Below are 15,322 nucleotides of genomic sequence, written 5' to 3' on the forward strand. Positions count from 1 at the left end.
TTTTTTATTAAGAGACAAATTAATACTTCAGAACGTTCCACTGAGAAAACGTTGGACTCCACCTCTTTAGATCTCGTAGCTCTTTCATCGTTTTTCACTGTGTGAAGCATCACAAGCTTCCTGGCATCTGTAATTCAATCACAGTGCGTCCCTCGGCTCTGAGTGACTTGAACTGGACGCACGTCAGATGGAGTTACAGCCGTTGGAAACTGTGGCTCAGTTGTTATCCTTAAAATGATTAAGCTCCTGTAAATCTCCATCTCTATCTCGCTTGTCATTTCTGCCTCCCCCGAACCCCCTCCCCCCCCCCATCCCTCACTGCTCTCTCTCTCTGGTCGTATTCCCTCTCCTGTGGGAGTGATATGTCTTGTGGGAGGGAGTTTGTGTGTAAGACTGGGAGTTAATTTAATCAGCGCGCTTGGGTAAAGCAACCGTTTCTCAGCCAGTCCATTTACTGACCTCCAGGTGTGTGTGTGTGTGTGTGTGTGTGTGTGTGTGTGTAGAGGATTGATAGGAGGAGTGGATTGTATCACTGCACCGTCCTAGGGGACCACAACTCTCTCAGCAACTTGATTCACCTCATCATGTCTGCTGGCAGTGGGAGGTTTTATGGGATGGTAGCAGATATAGCTTTTGGGCGTGCAGGAGGACAACGTGTTCTCTGGCCTCTTTTTCTTTGTGTGTATTTGCCTATGTACATATGTGTGTGTTTGTGTGTGTGTGTGTGTTTGTGTGCTTGTGTTAGCTTTGTGAATAAGCTTTGATGAATTTAAAAGGTAAACGTCATTACAGTTTGTTGTTTTTCAAGGATTTGTTTCTCTTACGGAAACAAAAAAATTAATGTTGGTATTTAACATTGGTATTTTTATAATTATTGTTGTTATTATTATTATTAGTATTATTATTATTATTATTATTATTATCATTATTTCACACATGTATATACAAAAATTTAAATTTAAATTTATCATAATCAGAAACAGGTTTATTGCCATGTACTGTATGCGTGAATGATACAGGGAATTTGCTGTGGTGAATTTTCTGCCAAAAATACAATGAAAAAGAAAAAAATATAAATTACACACACTATATTAAACTAAATTAAACAATAAACCATAAAACAATATTAAATGCAATATTAAATGAAGCCTGAAATATCATTATCATTACTTCACCAATCATCATCAGAACACTCTGAGTTTGCTCTGAAATTGGAATAAAATGATATTTTTGCAGTTAGTGCTGCTGACTCGTGGAAGAAAATACAGCATGCGCTCAGTTTCTTTACTCTTTCTTAAAAATGTGATCTTCCACTTGCAGCTGTTTCACATTGCTGTTTTCCATTTAAAACGTTAAATCACTCAATTTATGTTAAGCAAGGGAAACAAATTCTTCATTTATGCCTTGTTCCAGCATTTACTCATACATACAGTGATGCTTACACATCTGGTGGAATCTCACAACTCTTATCTTCATTTTGATACCAAAATGATTCACATAGAATGTGTAATTGCAGATATATACATAGATATGCAGTATATTTAGTTTGGGCATGTCATTTTCAAGCATGGACACCAAAAAGAGGGTCAGGTCTGTGTTATTATTACTTTATTCTTCTTTTCTGTCTGTGTTTTTCTCTCAATATCAAATTGGAGAGCTCCCTTAATGATGTAATGGATGAATAAATGAATGAATGAATGAATGAATGTTTGCCATTGAGTCTACTTTTGCCACGGGTAAGTTCATGACCTGCAGGAGACAGACTACTACAACAGCTCTGCAAATGTTAATAAGGAAAGCTATTAACTAAATCATTTTAAAGCTTGAGGCGTGTGACTCCCATTTAAAGAAACTGTTTAGCATTTTGTTGGAAATGTTTTACTCACATTCAGTTTGAGAGTCTCAATCTGTAATATTTCTAAATCTTCAGCTACCGTCCGATGCGACGTGCACGTCTCTCAAAGTCTTTTTTCACTTTCCCTTTGGAAACTCCCTGACTGTAATCACCTTGTTGTATAAATTAATTAGAGTAAGTTAATCACACAGTGGTAACGTCTTATTCTGCAATGAGACACAGTCAGCAAACATTATAAATGAACTTAATGCAACTTGGTAGCAGTAAAATGAAATTAAACACAGTGACTGAGGGATACATACAGCAAAGAGCGATGCATCCTGATCATAGACAACAAAGAAACACAAGCACATTAAGCAAATTAGATACATTACATTAACTTAGACATAATGTGCCATTATAGTAAAAGCAAACGAATGAATAAGCAAAGATGACGAGTACCTCCTATTGATACATTATTTTTAGCTATTTCAATTCCCGTTGCAGAAAACTGCATAAATGACAGATACAGATTCATTTGGGGGAGTTTCTGTTCCAAACATTGTAGATTACAGTTTGAACACAGCCAGGTTACCTCACCCTGTCTCGTCGACTGATTTCCTACATCTCCCACAATGCTCTTTAACTAACCCCAGAGAACGTGCCAGACTTGGATTGAGCTCCTGCAGGATTCATGTGTGGGTGGAAAGAGCAGGAATATAAGCCTCAGCTTGAGAGAAGAACAATGTAATGTAGTTCATGTCGGGGAGTTATTGCTCGCTGTGTCTCCCTGTTTCTCGTCTGACAGCTGAATATCAGTGTGAATAATGAATCATGGTGGAAGCTTTATGTTTCTGTCTGAGGACCTGACAGATGTATATTTTAGATATGTGGAAAACACATGCTCAGCTGTAGGTAGATATATTATTGCATGTTGTCTGTGGAGGGTCACATAAATAAGACAAATATACCAATAAACATCGCAGTGTTCTGTCACATTCGTGTCCATACGGGAGCACGCACAGGGACACATTTGAAAATAAACAGTTATACTCTATATGCCAGTCAGGTTTGATTCATAAATAAACAAAATGACTTGTAAAGGAGACAGAAATCGTTGCATGCAACATTTAAATGTCATTAAAAATGGTTACTGCAATCCCAGTTGTAAATGTCGGAGGGGTGTGGTTGCCAGATTTTCCTCAAAGATGGAAATAAGACACATCAATTAACTGGCGTTACACTGTGTTCATACACAAACACACGCACATTCCTAACTGTTCCAATGTCTGCTTTATCTTTATTAACATTTGACTTATAGACTTAGTTATAGCATGAGATTGACGGTGTGTGACAGTGTGTCTGCTTGAGAGCAGCAGTGGATAATTATCACATCATGAGAGGAGAGGTTACATAATGAACACACAGTAACCTACAGCAGCATGTCTGTCGTGGTCCGTCATGAAATTTCCTCTTGGTTTTCAGCATCCATCGTTATTTCAACACAGTTCCACTGCAGACCCTCGTTTTTATTCTCTTTTGGTCTAATGTGAGAGGCTTTAAGGTGCTACGAGCTGCATTATTCGCTGGGACAGAGCAGACAAACAACAACAAAGTGTTTTCTGTGTGGCCTGCAGCTGAACATGTATAATAAAATGAAAAAAAAAGAAATCTACATATAACACCTTTAAATGCACAATCATCAAGTTTAGTTTTATCCTCCATCAGGTATTTTAAGTGTCATTTTGAATGTTTTACACTTTGATCTGATGTTTTACAGCAAGCAAATCGATATTGGCAGCAGTTTTTCTGCTGTGTCATAAATGAGTCTGTCCGGGTCAACATGTCAGCTTGTTTTTTCTTTTGCTTTTAAATGTACAATATGCAGCGTCACGTCACGCTGACGCAAACACTGCAGGTTTAGTGTCGTCTGCATTTAATTATAGTACCATTCTAAATCCACAGAATGCAATCGCTCTGTTATTATTCTCTTTTATGTCTCAGTGCTTCGTCAGCGTTTGGCCACATCAAAGACACCGTCTCTGTGACCTGTTGATTCAGATCTATTGCTGTTCCTCTGCCGGCTGCTGTCTGCTTTTAATTGCAGCCGTGTCCTGTATCCTCCCCACCAACACCTTTTTTTTTTTAATCATCATTTCAGATTCACTGCAAATGTAAATCTTTTGGAAATTGCTGTGCGAACCCTTCCTCCTCCTCTCATGGGGTCAAAACAGCTTCATCAGTGTGATTACAGTGCAACAGCACAACCTGGTGGATCCAAAGGTTATCACATTCAAGAGTGACTAATTTTTTTTCTGGCGAGACTTCCATGTATTTATGAGCATCTGTAGCATCATTTTTCTGTATTTTCATTAATCTTTAAAGTATATATCTGTTTTTTTATTCATCTTTTATCTTCTTCATCCCCCACTTTCCTCTGTTTGCTCATCTTCCAGTTTTTCTACGCACCTGCTATGTGTTCCCATCTCCATTCTATTCACTCTCCTCTCCTTTCACTCACTTTATATAGGCTTCTTGAGGGGGTGATATTTAATGCATTCACAGCTGGTGGCTGACACGGTGTGCTTCATCCAGTACAAGCTGTTCCTCTGCAGCACATATTTTGCAGATTACTCATTATAACTGGATATTTTTTTTATTTTTTCCTCTTCCTCTAACAGCTCACTGATGATGAGATACATGCTGTGACAAAACATCAATAAATATGTAGCTGGAGGATTTATAAAGTGTGTGAAGACTGCTATAAGACGAGCATGGGGCTAAATAAATACCTGCATGAAATGAGTTTATTTTGCCAGTTACAACCAATTTTGAAAGAATGAAGGAAAGAGGTTTTTATAATTCTATCACCTGACGTTGTGTTTTCAATGCTGTCTCTGTGTTAGCAGAATAAATAAATAAAAAACACTAAACCAATTTCCAGTACAATTCAATTCAGGGGTGTAACGTGACCCAATAAAGTGTCCATTTAAGATTTGGAGCAAATCCAATCAAAGGAGTGGATACAGGACTGTGTCCAAGCACAGTATACATATGAGATCATTATTGTTGAAAATGAAGTACTAAATTGTGGAGCTAACTGATAAGTAGTTTTTCAACACTTGTGTGTTTCTCCAGCAGACCATAAATCATGATTTGACGATGCACTGGAGCCACCACTTAGCATAAACCTCGAGTAGATCACTGACCTCTGGTGCCAAATTCCAAGTAGATGGTCGTTTTCACCACTTTTAATGCAGCTTTTATATGCTTAGCCTCTTTTATAATCACTCACATTTGGCTGAATAGTGTTACAGACTTTTTTTTTTACTTTAAATTGACTTTTAAGTAGTTTTTTTACTCACGTAAACCCAACATGGAAAATAGAACTAACCTTATTACACAGCTGCTTTTTCCAGATTCAGTAACATGTTGAAAGAAGAAACCACAAGATTACATAAGTCTACTTAAAATAGAAAGTGGTTACAAGAGTTCATTTGTCCTAGAAGAGAGACGGTAGATATAGACATGACACCGTGTATATGATTTTCTGGCTGTACTGAATACTTGAATCTCTGTGGTATGTAAATGAGACGTGATATTATGCAGGTGGGAGGAAGCAGACTCACTCTGACAGCTGTGATGGATGCTTCCCCCTCACCAATCCAAGACCTCATTCCTGCCCTGTCTACATCTCTCTTTCTTGCACCCATCTTTCCTCCTCTTCTTATAAATATGCCTTTGCTTGTCTTGTTCTCCTTTGTTCTAGTAGACAGGCGTCTCTGTAGTTTCCGTCTGTATTTGTGTCATCATATCCAGTGTGTGTAGGTGTTGGTGGCATGTGTGTGTGAGTGACATCTTCCACAGTGTGTGTGTTACTGTGTGGAAGACTCCATGTATGCAGATTGCTGTGTGCCATCCCTCCTTCCCTATTGGTGCTCCTGCTTCCTGCTTCCTGCCATCCTGACTCTCTTCCACCATCTGCATCCCTCAGTTGATTGAACCGCCTTTCTAGCACCGTGATTGGTTTGCCCCACTTGAAGCTCACCTGCCCAATCCTCCTTCCTCTGCTCATCAGCACACCTGTATATATAAACCAGCAGTTCCTACTCTACAGTAGGCACTGGGATTTCATGTGAAGAGCCAGTGCCTCTCACTCAGTTTGTCAATGTAATTGTGTGACTCTGTGTATTTTGACTGTCTTAGAGGAAGACTTTAGTGTTGGGGATTAGTGTTGGTTGTTAGCCTTTTAGCTTGACCTGTGTGCCATGTGTTTATTGTGATCTGTTTAGTTACTTATTCTTTATTTGTTTTCTGTACCCTTTTATTTTGAAAAGTGTCCTCTTCCCTTACTAACCTCCTGTTTTTTGGTGTTGTGTTAAATACAGAATTGCTGCCTCATTAAAATACTATTTAATTTGTTTAACTACCGTTTGACACCTGGTTATTTATGTTGCTCCCTAACGAGCCGGGGTTGTAACGTAAAGTAGCCTCCAGGGGGCAAATCCACTGGTTACAAAAATAATTCAGTTTGAATGGAAATCAATGGGAAAATTAGCTATCAGTAGACCTTTCACTGAGCAGTTAATGCTCTGAATTACTAGATTAATTTCTTATTTAATAACACATGAGGTCAGTTTTGTTAATTAAATTCAAAACTGGTCACTTGTACTGTCGTCCTTTTCCCCCTTTCATCTGCACTTTCACCATCTCCAGCTCGGTTATCTTTCTCTCCGCTCCCCAGAGGAAGCGAGGGAGAGAAAGGGGGAAGGACCAGCAGCCAATGTTGTACTGTCCAAATGTTATTTCATCTCATTCATCAGTGCCAGCTTCTACCCTCAGTGGAGTGACAGAATGCTGGTAGGGGAGGTGATGAAAGCACTTTGATAGACGAGCTAAATTACAGGCAGTCGCCCATAGCCTTTTTACGTTGGACACCCTGAAATGTGTCGTGCCATAATTCCCATGTTAATTAAGTTTTACTGTGGGAAACCGGGACAAACAGACAGGCTGATACAACAGAGGGGACAGGTCTCCAGACTCAGGAGGTTAGACACACCTGCAGTCCATCATTTAAAGCCGTAGGGACTCAGCTTTTAGTTTTGCCAGTTGCATTGTGGGACAGACAAGCCAGCAAACTGGTAACATTGTCCTCACTGTCATTCACAGCCCATGGGAAGAGACTCATCATATCAATAAAGCTGGTCTCACTCCCTGCTGAGGAAAGCAAAGGTGATCACGACGGGTCACCATTGTCTCTCTGCTCTGCACAACAGGAGTGAGGGCCTTGAGTATCGGCTAAAAGCTTATTATTCTGCACAGGAAGATTATCCCTTTTTACCCTTCCCATAAAATACGTGATTGAAAACATTTTATTATGTCCTGTCTCAGTCAGAGGGACGTCGTTTGTTGTGAGTCCCATCTCTGTTTCCCCTGGGTTGCCACAGCACAGTTTTCCAGGCTCTGCGTCCATTTACAGTGTGAGCTGTGTTCAATTTGAAGTTAAAGTTTAAACTTTAAATTGCTACATTCAAGTGCCAGCTCACATTGGATGATTAAAAATAAATAAATAAACATGCAGCGACATGTGCTGTATCTAAAGTACTATCACTTTAAAGGACACTACAATGATTTTCATTCATTTAGACATCCTAACTAACCATAAGCAGTTAAGTCGTTGACAAGCCCTAAACTTAACCAGCTCGCCAGAAAATAGGTTCTGCCTCATTAGGACCAGGTTCTGGTTCTGTGTCAGAACAGGCAAGGTCAATGTTTATGCCACACACACACAAACCTCTTGTGAATGTGCACTAATGGCCCAGCACCACTGCTGTGCCGTGCCACCAAAATGTTAAACGTCCTCTTGCGACTGAGAAGATATTTATGTGTTGTTATGAAGAGCTTGGCACTCAAATACCCAACATTTATTTATTTACTCATTTATTTATTTATTTATTTATGCACACACATCAGATTTTGCAGCAGCAGATATAAACTAATTAAACATGGATTTCCTGCTGCTGCTAAAACTTATTAGGCAAAAAATAAGATTAATATTTTTTGGGGACTCTTCAGCTCCTATTTGGAAGTTGAGGTACTTTAAATTCTCACGGGCATTTAATGCAACAGGAGGGTGATTAAACTCCTCCTTTGGGACGTGCACGTAACGATGCGTGCGGTTTGAATGAGCGAGCAGGTATTTTCGTCACGCCTCGAGCTCCACACACGGCAATTAATTCTGCGAGTTCAAAACTGCTCTTCATTGGTGCACGTTTAGCATTTTCCTCCTGCCGTCCCTCGTACCTTCATGTCACACTGTTTGTGCAAACTAGTGACAGCAGCCTGCCAACTGGTGTTCTGTCTCATTATCCCACACCTCCCTTGAACTCACGCTGCTCAAATCAAGCTACCTGTCATCCCCAGAGTTCACTGACAGGTATTTTATAGTCGACTTGGGGAAAAAAAGAATGAAATGTGGGACACTAATCTATGATAATCTATAAAATGATGCAGATTTTCAGTATTTTTCAAAGACATAGGAAAAATAACAATAACAAACGTGCATACTTATCACTCTTCTGGAAGGGTTTATGGGGTAAATGTGTCATTTATGCAAAGTGTCTCCTATATTCAGTATTTGAGGACACAATTCAGTGACCACGTAATGTAACTGAATTTCTTATAGTGAATGAAATCCTGTAATTGTGCTATTCTTATCGCCACTTTCATAGATGATACAGTAGATTAGAGACGCAGTTATAGGGACATAAAATGCATCAGTATAATGTGCTGTATATTTATGTGGCTATGACTATATTAAAAGTAAACTGTGGCGGTTATGTATGTTTACGATAGCAGACCTCATCCTGACATACAGTTAATTAACATGAAAAGAAATCAGGCGGATTAGACAGAAAACTGCAGTTTCCTCGGGAGCCGAGTAATGTCCGTATAAACTTCCAAAGTGATAAACTCTGGCCTTGTTGAGTTACTTCAGTCTCGACCAATGTTCAACACTGTCACCCATAAAACCAAGCCACAAAGCAGCAATGTTACAGTTCAATTCCAGCTTTAGTTATAGCTGCTGCCTTGATAGATAATGGCAAAGCCCTGCAGTATCCAGGTGTCCTTGAGCAGCATGCTTACCTGTCACGTGCCTGTCATTTCAAACCATGTGTCTTCATATAAAAAGCCCAGAGAGAGCAAAAAAAAACAACTCTTTTGTGTGTCTCTCTCTGGCTCATCCAGTTTTTTTGGTGCATGGTGGAATGGTTGCATGCACTGTGAGGAAAGAAAGGTTAGAGATGTGAAGTGGAGCATTCAGCCATTGTCAGTTTGTCACTGTCCGCTCGGGCCACCAGGGAGCTTCGCCCTGCATGGCGGGACGAGTTTGACACAAGGAGGTTGCAGCATTTCGAGATGTTTATCCCCCCCAAGGATAAAGCATCATGTCAGGGAAGTGTATGAGCAGGGAAACACGAGGAAAGACACTGAATTATGTGTTTTTCCTCCTGACCCTGTTGAGCTTTTGTAGCAGTAACTTGTAAACCTGCAAAAAAATCACATCCACAAAATATATATTTAGAATACTGGAGGTTTGTTTCTTGTTGTTTTCATAACGGAATTTCCTCACGATTTCATGTGTAACGTCTGTGATGGAGATGAGGCTCACTTTCCCATATTTAGGCGGTTGCCATGGGAACAATCCCACATGTGTAAGAAACACCCCGTCACTAAAGTGATTTGCTGTAGACAGAGAGAACCTCTCAAAAGGCGCACAGCAGTTATTTTTATCCGGCTGGGTCAGGAGACATTTGGGAGGCAACAGTTTCATCAGAGCGCGTTAAACGTGCAGGTCAGTGACATCTACAGTGGTACAGTAGTAAGTAATATCACCCAAAAGTCCCTTAAAAAGACAGGTCAGGTAAATCTATTTTACAGTTTAACTAAATTACCCCCAAAAGGCAGATTATTCATATTATTCAATTTATATCCCATTAAAAGCAATTCATCAAAAGTCAGAATTGATCTAGTCTTTATTGGTCCTAATTAAGATTAAGCTGCCGTCTCACTAGAACTGATTTCCCTTATCAGATCTATATATTAAAATATATGTTTTTCTATTAATTTTCTTATTTTCCTTATATTAATTTTAAGCTCCAGTCTAATATTATTCACCCATAGAGGCAAATGCATAATTATTAATAACTTGTATCACATGTGACTGATTTAAAAAGACAAACAATAGATCAACAATCACCTGTTTTAGCTTGTTTTTTTTGTTCATTAATCCTTAAATATTTTCTTATAAGGGTTAAAATTGTTATTTTACATGAATGAATTAAATCTTATTGTTCCTATCTTATCTTATCTTATCAAATTCGCTGGTACACAACTCAAATTGACTTATTTAGGTGTTTTGAGATTCTCTGATGTCACAAATGAACTTTAACTCTGTCTCTTTGCATGTCCAAAATTAGAAACTTTGCTTCAAACCAATGGCAAACACATTTATACTCACACCACAAGGCACATTCAACTCTGATTTTGTCATATCAAACATCTACTGTATGCTCCCCCTCTCAGAGAGCAGTGTTACACTCATTCAACCACTAGAGGGTAGCATAGTAGCTGTTTGGATATGTTCTCAGAGCTCCAGTTGCTGGGAGTAAATTCCCCTCATTAATAGATCCAACTGAGCTTCTGCTGAGTTTGTTCAGCTTCCACGGGGACATTCCTGCGATGACTGAGTGAACAGGATCATTTTACTCCGCCACATGCCAGTGACGAGCTCCAGGGTCTTCAGGGTCACTGGAACGCAGCACGTGTCACTTTAATGTAGCTGCTGTGGTTCATTTGAGCATAAAAACATTCTACAATTCACTGACGACTGTAAATGTAACGAGGATAAGTTAATGACACGTAGTGTAATGGTTTGTTTCAGTTGGGTCTGAGTCCTCAACTACACGGTGTTTTTCCTTTTCTATAGATGGCACTGTTTTCCTGTTTATGGTGGGAAATGTTTGCAGTGTAATAAACTCTGTTTCCTCCACTACAATGTATTTTTTCTCTTTTTATAAGATGAGAGTGATTGATATTTTTTCTGCATTTTGTTACAGGCATTGACCAATATTCTGCACATGCAGTCTTCCTTCTTATGGCTAAATACGTCCCCTGGGGCTCTGTAACTGTGAGGTTGTTATTATTCCTTCAAAAATGAGGCAGGAAGGAAACAAGTTTAGCTCCTATGAAGATAATTCAATAAAGTGAAGCAGTTTAGCAGTAATGAAATTCTGGGATTGTTCAAGCGCAGCATGGAAGTCAATCACTTGAGTTATTCACTGAAAATGGCTTTTTTTCTTCCACATTTAAAGTTATTAACTTTGATCACTTGTGACGTAGTGTGCGGCTGACTCTGGAGCAATCAATAGTTTGCGTGGACAAAATGTTAATTATCGTAAAAATATGGTGGGGATATTGATGCCGAGGAAGGATAGGAGCTGCATGAAGTTATATTTACATCAGTAAAAGACCATATAATTATAATCGCCCCCATAAAAGTCTCAACCAGAATAATTAGATCCTTTAGCGTTGCCAGCAGAGTTCTCACTCAACACATTAGAATGCAGATGGCCCATATGTTTGGCTCCTTGAGGTGAGCATTTATGTCTACAGTGAACTCACAGGGGAGAGTAGCAGACAGATTAACTTTACCTGAGATGACAGAGCTCATAGCTCCGTGGCACGAATGAATAAACGGCCTGTTTGGGATTTTCTTGGCTTGTGAGGCTTGCAGATGACTGGGCAGGAACACTTGACTGAACCCACCTCACCCTGAGGCTCGTCCCAGTCATTTCCTCTCTGGCCCTCTCCGTGTGCCCAGCTCGGCTCAGGCCAGGCTGTTCCTGTTTGGATTTGGGCAGAAATGGGTAACATTCACTGTGGAAACATTTTGTCTGGAGTGTTGCCGGAGCCACGGCGGTGCCACATTCTTTCCGCTTCCTTCTTCTGAGAGACTGATGAGGTGGAAAACCCTGCATGAAGATTCACATGCAGAGGAAGAAGGTCTTCGAAAGAGTGGGGCAAATAATATGCTAGAGGCAATTTATTCCACTGTATTTTCATAGCATTGACGTCCTCTGCATACACAATTCACAAGAGTTTGTGTTTTTGAAAATATGCATTTTGCTTTTATGAGCATTGACAGCATCTTCAAGGTCATGAACAAGTATTAAAGGTCATATAGAAATCGTTAATTTTACAGGTTCAGTGTGTAGACAGTTGTATGGTGGCCCTCACATGCCAGAAAGGATGCAATTAAGTTCTACATGGATACAAACATACTGGTGGCATAAAACAAATATCTGCCCATTAAAGCATCCAAAGTGTGGCAGACAAGTCATTTTAAAGTGTTTATCTGGTTACAATAAATGATGTTTTTTACTAAAAATGCCACGGATCACCACTATTTTCTTTTCCAAATGTTATCTATTGTTGTTTGCATTGAAATACATGTGTGAATTTCAGCTTTAATGCAGTTATAAGGATCCTATTGTCACTTTGAAAACATCCCAACAATGAATAAAACATTCTGTATTCAGTAAGCTTTAAAAACTTGGCTTATGTTTCCACCATGCACTTTTATTGACTCTTTGAATTCTCCTTTTGTGACACGCAGTTGCAGCTCAGCGTGTCCACAGAAGCTGACAAGTCCAGATCATGGCCAAGGTTTTTCAGTTTACGATGAGTGGGAAACCTTAGAATAGAATCTAGAAAGATATTTCTAGAGGAGCAGTGTGGCAGGACTGTTAACACTAAGTTAATGTGTGAAAACGAGACCTCAATCCAGTTAGAGCACTCAGCACCGCACACAGGAGCAGGAAACATGAACCTCGTAAATAAAGCCTTGTTTTGCTACTCCTTATGGAAATAGACGATTACAGCGAGGGCGATATAATTTAACCGTTCTGTACAGGTTTATGAATATGTTGGTTCACTGGGGTGTTGTGGGTTCGGGTTATATTGGGTGTTGAGAGCAATAAATCATTTCTGCTCAAGAGAGTGGAGAATTATATTTGCTCAAGATTATATATATATATATATATATATATATAAAACATAAGATATAAGACTTTAAATATATATAATCTATAAACAAAAATGCTGACTGTCATTTGAAAGAAAATCACACACTTATCGTCACCTTTGCCACTTTAAAATGTGAAACGCAAGTTTTCATGTTGGCTTGAGATTGCTTCCTCCATAAAGTACACGGCCCATTCCAAGGCTGGCAAAGTCAATACACTTTTATATGAATGAATGAATGAATGAATAAATAAATAAAAATACATTTGAATATGTGTATTCACTTTGTGAGTATAAAACTACTGAAAATGACTGGACCTTGAGCTCCTCTTTTACCTCCTCTGTGAAAAACACAAGGTGAATGTGATTGTCTGCATTGTTTGGATGCAGAATAAGGCAGTTTTCTTTGTATCATAAATCAAGACTAAAAAAAAAGAAAAGAAAAAAGAGTCCTTCTTGCAAAGAAAAAAAAACGTCAGCGTCATGTCCTCCATGTATTTGTCATTTATGTGTTAAAATTCATTTCCAAACCTTTTACACAAATCTTTCCGTCTTATACTGTGAACCCATTCATCCACACCGACCTCCATCTGCAGCTGAATACAAGTGGAAAACTGCTTCTTTCCATGTTTCTGAACATTGCACTTTTTTAACCTCACGTTTCCTCCCTGTGTCTGTGAGAGGTTGACCAGCGCTGTTCTCCTGCTGCATGGGCTGTATACGTTCTGCAGAGCAGGAGAGTGTGCAGTCATGTGCTCTGAAAAGTCAAAGTCAGCAGGTACTGTATGTATTTCAAGCTAACTGACATTACATTTCAGCTGGAGGGGATAAACTTTAATATCCCCTGCTGCTGTCTTAGACAGAGGAAGACAAAAAAGAATCTATCTCCCTTCCTCAAATACATGTCACCGAATATACAGCAAATGCCTCCTGTATGACTCGAGGTATTTCTATAGCTCTTCAGTGCAGCCCTGCCAAGTTCAAAGTGCTGCTGATTGGAAAAGTTTTGACCCAGATACACAAGCCCGCCATGGGTCAGGTGAGGAATGATTGGTGCCTCGCTCTTCAGGCTGTTTACACCTTCACCCACTGATTGCACGACTGTTTCACTTTAGTGGATAAGTAGACTTGAGTGGGGACGGAGGGGTGAAAATGTTCCTCTCTTTATTTGTTTGATACTCTCCCGTTTGGATGGAATTGACAGTGGGAAATGCACCAGCTGTGTCTGCAGGGTTGAAAATGAGACAAAATGCAATACAGGGCATGTGCATGCAGAGCGTAGTACTCCCCCTTCTTCCGAAATACAGATTTTAATTTCACGCATCATTTTGAAAGGTATAATCTGTGAAATAACCAGATTTTTTTGCCATTGGTTGCAGTTGCATTCTTGTTTATTTTCCTGTTTACACTCACGCTTACTTTAACTTGTGATGCAGAAAGTGACTATTGAGAAAAGTGCTAGCTGAGGAGATTTTACTTGACTTTTGTGAACCTGTAATTTTGGTTTTTAAAACAAGACTTTGTTAGTTGCAGACAGAGAGCAGAGCTCGTAGGTCGACAGAAACAAGAGAGAGATGCAATTTTCTTGAGTCTCATATTATAAAGTACTAACAAATAAACTTGAGGCAGATTGTTAAAAGACGGGACATGTCAACATGTCATGTGAATGTATAAGTACATGTAATGTAATGTATAGTGTAATAATAAAATGCATGAACTCCTAAAAACATAACCATGGAAGTGATCGGTCAACGAAACACTTTAGTGGCAGATGTGGAAATTACAAAACAGTTTTTTTTACCATCATGTGATCCATAAGTAGCTAATGTTTTGAGCCATGGGGGTGAGTCATGATCTCATCCGGGGTCCACTGCATGCTCCGCATGCCACACCTCACTCATCGCCCACAACTCCAAATATAGAATGTGACATATTCAGCCAACAACTGTTTGATTGCACCCGTGCATCACAGCGAGCAGATATTTGAGAGGCGAGTGGATGGAGATGCATCTCATCTCTTCAATCTCGCATCACAGCTGCTCAGGTTGCACTTCAAGTGTATTTTAATGAAGGTTCTGAACTGAATTTTTGTTCCACTTAAAATGCACTATCTATACTTCAAGGTTTTGCCCTGCAGATTCAGACCTTCGTAAATGCTCACGTAGCATTCCAGTTTAGTTTTTGACGGTTTGAACGAGTGGACCTGGAAAGCAAATCATCTTATACTGGGTAACTTTTGCAAAGATGTTGCAAGATACCATGAAGTGTCTCCAGTGTGTAAGAATTAGTGGCATCTAATCTAAAAACCTCCACCTTGTGCGTCAGGGAACTACTTTGTAGACCACAACTGGAACTGTCTGCAGCAAAATAACCGTAAAAATACCAATTTAAACAAATAAACTT

Source organism: Solea solea, chromosome 14 (genome assembly GCF_958295425.1).
Source record: "Solea solea chromosome 14, fSolSol10.1, whole genome shotgun sequence".
In the NCBI taxonomy this organism is placed as follows: domain Eukaryota; kingdom Metazoa; phylum Chordata; class Actinopteri; order Pleuronectiformes; family Soleidae; genus Solea; species Solea solea.